This window comes from Arachis duranensis, chromosome 1 (assembly GCF_000817695.3).
Source record: "Arachis duranensis cultivar V14167 chromosome 1, aradu.V14167.gnm2.J7QH, whole genome shotgun sequence".
In the NCBI taxonomy this organism is placed as follows: domain Eukaryota; kingdom Viridiplantae; phylum Streptophyta; class Magnoliopsida; order Fabales; family Fabaceae; genus Arachis; species Arachis duranensis.
In genome coordinates this window covers 55206683-55212401 of record NC_029772.3, presented here as the reverse complement: position 1 = coordinate 55212401, position 5719 = coordinate 55206683, and positions in this window count along the sequence as shown.

The following is a 5719-nucleotide window of genomic DNA, read 5'->3' as shown; positions in this document are numbered from 1 at the left end:
ATCCGGTGGTAATACTAGAAAACAAAGTGCTTAGGGCCACGACCAAGACTCATAAAAGTAGCTGTGTTCAAGAATCAACATGCTAAACTTGGAGAATCAATAACACTATCTGAATTCTGAGTTCCTATAGATGCCAATCATTCTAAACTTCAAAGGATAAAGTGAGATGCCAAAACTGTTCAGAAGTAAAAAGCTACTAGTCCCGCTCATCTAATTAGAACTAAACTTCATTGATATTTTGGGATTTATAGTATATTCTCTTCTTTTTATCCTATTTGATTTTCAGTTGCTTGGGGACAAGCAACAATTTAAGTTTGGTGTTGTGATGAGCGGATAATTTATACGCTTTTTGGCACTGTTTTTAGGTAGTTTTTAGTAGGATCTAGCTACTTTTAGGGATGTTTTTATTAGTTTTTATGCAAAATTCACATTTATGGACTTTACTATGAGTTTTTGTGTTTTTCTGTGATTTCAGGTATTTTCTATCTGAAATTGAGGGACCTGAGCAAAAATCTGATAGGAGGCTGCCAAAGGACTGCTGATGCTGTTGGATTCTGACCTCCCTGCACTCGAGATGGATTTTCTAGAGCTACAAAACTTTAAATGGCAAGATCTCAACTGCGTTGGAAAGTAGACATCCAAGGCTTTCCAGCAATATATAATAGTCTATACTTTGTTCGATCTTAGATGACGCAAACTGGCGTTCAACGCCAGTTCCACGCTGCATTCTGGAGTAAAACGCCAGAAACACGTCACAAACCAGAGTTAAACGCCAAAAACATGCTATAACTTGGCATTTAACCCCAAGAGAAGCCTCTGCACGTGTAAAGCTCAAGCTCAGCCCAAGCACACACCAAAATGGGTCTCGAAAGTAGATTTCTGCACTTAGACTTATTTCTGTAAACCCTAGTCGCTAGTCTAGTATAAATAGAACTTTTTACTATTGTATCAGAAGTCTTTTAGACCATCTTATCTTTGGATTATCTTTTGATCCTTTGATCATGTTTTGGAGGCTAGCCTCTTGGCTATGCCTGGACCATTATCACTTATGTATTTTCAACGGTGGAGTTTCTACACACCATAAATTAAGGTGTGGAGCTCTGCTGTTCCTCGAGTATTAATGCAATTACTATCATTCTTCTATTCAATTCAGCTTATTCTTATTCTAAGATATTCGCTGCACTTCAACATGATGAATGTGATGATCCGTGACACTCATCATCATTCTCACATATGAACGTGTGCCTGACAACCACTCCCGTTCTACCTTAGATCGAGCGCATATCTCTTAGCCTCCATTCCGAAAGATCAGAGTCTTCGTGGTATAAGCTAGAATTATTGGTGACCATTCCTAAGATCCGGAAAGTCTAAACCTTTTTTGTGGTATTCTGAGTAGGATCTGAGATGGGATGACTGTGACGAGCTTCAAACTCGCGAGTGTTGGGCGTAGTGACAGACGCAAAAGAATCACTGGATTCTATTCTGACATGATCGAGATCCGACAGATGATTAGCCGTGCTGTGACAGAGCATTTTGACCATTTTCGCTGAGAGGATAGGATGTAGCCATTGAAAATGGTGACGCCTGATGTGCGGAAAACGATCCAACACAAAACTCACCGGCAAGTGTACCGGGTCGCATCAAGTAATAAAACTCACGGGAGTGAGGTCGATCCCACAGGGATTGAAGGATTGAGCAATTTTAGTTCAGTGGTTGATTTAGTCAAGCGAATCAAGTATTGGTTGAGTGATTTTGTATCCAACAGTAATTAAATAACAGGAAATGTAAAGGGAGAGGGATGGATTGCAGAAATTAAAGAGAACGGAAAGTAAAGGTGTTGAATCTTAAAGAACAAGAAATTAAATGACTGAAACTTAAAGTGCAAGAAATGTAAATTGCAGTAACTTAAAATGCAAGAAATGTAAATTGCTTAAATGGAAAAGGGGAGTTGAGGATTGGGAATTCAGAATTTCAGCAAGGGAAATTAAATTGCAACAATTAATAAAGCAGAAAATGAATTGGAAGTTACTAGAATTCAAACAGGAAATGAAATTAAATTGCAGCAGGGGTTCACAGAAGAACCAAAAAGGAAAATGGGATCTCAGGACTCCAAAAGGGGAAATGGGACGTCAGGACTCCAGAGACTAGATAGCAAAGTCTAGATCTCAATTGCCTTCCCAGATCCAAACTCACAAAGCAATTAACAAGAAGTTAAAGAAGATGCAGTAAAGGAAATGTAATTGTACTCAATTATGCAGAAGAGAAATTCAAGAGATCTTGAATGGAGATTGAGACAGAAATTCCTCAATTCTTCACACCCAAGACTCAAACAAGAAAAGTAAAAATGCTCAAGCAAGAACGAGGAATAAGAGAGATCAATTCTCTTCTCCAATTCTCTCAAATCTTAGTTCCTAGCTCTCAATGAAGTCTCCCAATTCAAAAATCAAAAGAAGGTTCAAAAGTCAAAAGTGAAAGTAAAAGTCCTAATTACATCAAACTATCTCCTATTTATACACTTTCTATTCTTGGATTTTGGAATTTGGATGGGCTTTTGATTTGGTGAAGAAATGAATTAAATTGGATTTTTAATCCAATTTTCAGCCTATGAGAAAGTAGCTTCCAAGAGGCTGCCCTGCCCTTGTGGAGGGCAGGCTTCCAGGAGGCTGCCCTGCCCTTGTGGAGGGCAGAGCAGGAAATGGTGCGTGCGGCTCATTGCGTGTGTGCTTGGTGTGTGTGATGCTGCAGGATGCTGCCCTGCCCTTGTGGAGGGCAGGGCAGAGTTTTCTTGGTGCGCCAGATTCTGCCCGTACGCACTACTGCTGGCCGAGACTCCCTTGGTGCGCCCAATCTTGTGCGCTGGCCGTGCACCACAAAATGCTGCCCTGCCCTTGTGGAGGGCAGGGCAATGTTTCCAAAAGTGAAGTCCCACGTTCCAAACTCGATGGAGGCACACGCTGCTTCTTTTTCTTTGGTTTTTTTGGCACCAAAGTAATGCTTAGTTCCTTGTTTCCTCATGGTGCCGTGTTCGATCCAGGGAGAATGAAAGCAAGCCAATTTTTGCTTGATTTTATTGTGCTTGAGCGCTACTCCTTTCCTCTTTGTCCTTGGGTTCGAAACCCATAGGAAGCATTATGAAGCAATTTCTTTTGAATTTTTCTTGGGTGAAGCCCGATATTGCTCTTGAAGAGGGCAGGGCAGAATTGCCCTTGTTGTGGGCAGGGCAGTGATGCTTTTCATGGTTTGGCTCATTATGTTGCTCTCCTGGAGGGCAGTGTGCTCTCTTGGAGGGCAGTGTAGCTTCCTCCCTTCCATGCGCCACATTCTTTTTTCCTTGGGCCACGCTTTCTTAAGCCACGTTTTTCCTCTTTTCTTTCTTTCTTCACCTACAAGAAACCAAAACAACCACTCAAAGTATCTCTAAATTCATAAGGTTTATAATTCATTAAAATTCAATTAATTCTTGCTTAAACCTCATGATTTAGCATCAATTTAATGGTGGTTGCTTGATTTAAAGAAGTTATGCATTTTCATTCCAAATCACTTACTTAGGATGCAAGAAAGTGCATAAAAACTAATAAAACAAGTGAAATTAGATTGAAAAATGGGTATATGATGACTTGTCATCAACGCCCTACATACAGCTTGCCATAGAAAGGAGTAAGAATGATTGGAGGAAGGCAGTAGGAAAGAAGAGATTCAGAAGGGACAAAGCATCTCTATACACTTATCTGAAATTCCCACCACTGATTTACATAAGTATCTCTGTCTCTATTTTATGTTTTATTTATCTTTATATTCGAAAACCATTATAACCATTTGAATTCACCTAACTGAGATTTACAAGATGACCATAACTTGCTTCATACCAACAATCTCCATGGGATCGACCCTTACTCACGTAAGGTATTACTTGGACGACCCAGTGCACTTGCTGGTTAGTTGTGAGAAGTTGTGACAAAGTGTGATTCACGTTTGAGAGCTCCAAGTCTTTGATGCCATTGTTAATGATCACAATTTCGTGCACCAGTGCTCTCAAGGTCATTTCTCCTTTCTCTACATCAATGATGGCCCTTGCTATAGCTAGGAAAGGTCTACCCAAGATGATTGAGTTATGTCCTTCTTCTTCCATGTCTAAAATGACAAAGTCAGCAGGGAAGATGAATTCTCCAACTTTTACCAACAAGTTCTCTACAACTCCAGTAGGCATGATAAGTGACCTGTCAGCTAGTTGCAAGGACATTCTTGTAGGCTTCACTTCTTCAATAGATAACCTTTTTATCATGGAGAGTGGAATCAGATTAATGCTTGAGCCTAAGTCGTATAAAGCCTTCCCAATTGACAGGTTGCCAATGATACAAGACAGAAAGAAACTTCCAGGATCTATAAGTTTTCGTGGCAAGCCTTTTTGAATCACAGCACTGCACTCCTGGTGAGGATCACAGTTTCTTTTTCATCCCAACTCCTCTTCTTGTTGATAAGCTCCTTGAGAGATTTCGCATATAGAGGCATCTGTTCCAAGACTTCAGCAAGTGGAATATTGATTTCCAGCTTCTTAATAACCTCTAGGAACTTGGGGAATTGTTGGTCCTTTAGCTCTTTGTTGAACCTTTGAGGGTATGGAAGAGGAGGAGTGTATGGCTTCTCCACTTTCTTCTGTTCGTGTGGTTGCTCCTCCATGACTCGTTCCCTTTCTTTGAGGCTTGATGTTCTTCCTCTTTCTTTCTGGACTCCTCTGGGTTTTTTCCTTTTGCTGTCACCTCTTCCTTGCTATTGTCCTCATCATTCTTTGTAGGCCTCTTGTTAGCTTCTTTGTCATTCTCCAAAGTTCTTCCACTCCTCAATTGGATTGCTTTACATTCTTCTTTGGGATTGGAAATAGTGTCACTTGGTAGTGCATTGGGTGCTCTTTCAGCCACTGTTTGTTTGGACAATTATCCAATTTGCCTCTCTAGATTCCGCAATGAAGCTTCACGGTTCTTATTGGCCAATTCTTGCTGCTTGATCATCTTTTCCATCATCATCTCCAAGTTGGAAATCCTTTGAGCTTTTTGGGGTGCTTGTGGTTGATTGTGGGATGTTGAGGGTGGATGATAGTTGTTTTAGTTAATTGCTGGGTTATTTTGTGGATAGTAGTTAGATAGGGGTTGATTGTTTTGTGGTTTTCTGTATTGGTTTTGGTTAGTGTTTTGATGGTTTTGATGTTTTGTGTTTCTGGAATTGTTCTGGTTTGAGTTTTTCTGCCAAGGCTGTTGGTTTTGGTTATCCCCCCACCTCAAATTGGGGTGATTCCTCCAGGATGAGTTATAAGTATCTCCATAGAACTCATTTTGTCCAACTCCTTGGTTGTGCATGTATTGGACTTGCTCAGGCTGCTGCTCTGCATATCTCTTCATTTTGTCCCCATGTAGGTGATGGTTGACTTGTTGTGTTCACTACAGCTACTTGAAGACCATCTATTCTTTTTGCCATCATCTCCATTTGTTGTTGAATCTATTGGTGCGTCACCTTATTTTGTGCCGGGATGGTATCAACACCTTCAAGTTCTAATACACCTCTCTTTGGAGCTGGTTGGCATTGCCTTTGATGAGCATAGAAGTACTGGTTATTAGCTACAGTGTCTATCAGATTCTGAGCTTCCTCAGCTGTCTTCATTAGTTGCACTGAACCTCCAGCAGAATAATCCAAAGCCTCATGAGTTTTTAGAGTCAATCCCTCATAG